Source organism: Frankliniella occidentalis, unplaced genomic scaffold (genome assembly GCF_000697945.3).
Source record: "Frankliniella occidentalis isolate FOCC.00 unplaced genomic scaffold, Focc_3.1 Scaffold28, whole genome shotgun sequence".
In the NCBI taxonomy this organism is placed as follows: domain Eukaryota; kingdom Metazoa; phylum Arthropoda; class Insecta; order Thysanoptera; family Thripidae; genus Frankliniella; species Frankliniella occidentalis.
Window position 1 is genome coordinate 1,749,388 of NW_026267158.1, and position 348 is coordinate 1,749,735.

Genomic DNA, 348 nt, shown 5'->3' on the forward strand with positions numbered 1-348 from the left:
GGGGTGCCAGAGTGGAGGGAGTGGAGCGAGGTCTCCGTGCTCCTAAGCCTCGCGGCCGCCCCGACCTCGTTCTGCACGTAGGCCCTGGCGTACGCATCCGTCGCTTCGCCGCCGGCCCCGGTGGACGTGTAGGAGCTGACGCTGGAGCGCTTGCCGCCCGGGTCCTTGTGTCCGAGGGGGCTCATCCTGGAGCTCCACTTGTAGTCGTGCACGGCCTGGAACATGTCGGGCCTCGTTATGGCGAGGTCCCCCGCCGTTGCTTATTTGGAAATGCGGCCTTCAGTCCCGGCCGGCACCCTTTCGGGGGCATCTGTGTCGTCTCCCGTACCGTCTCTGTTAACAATTGAA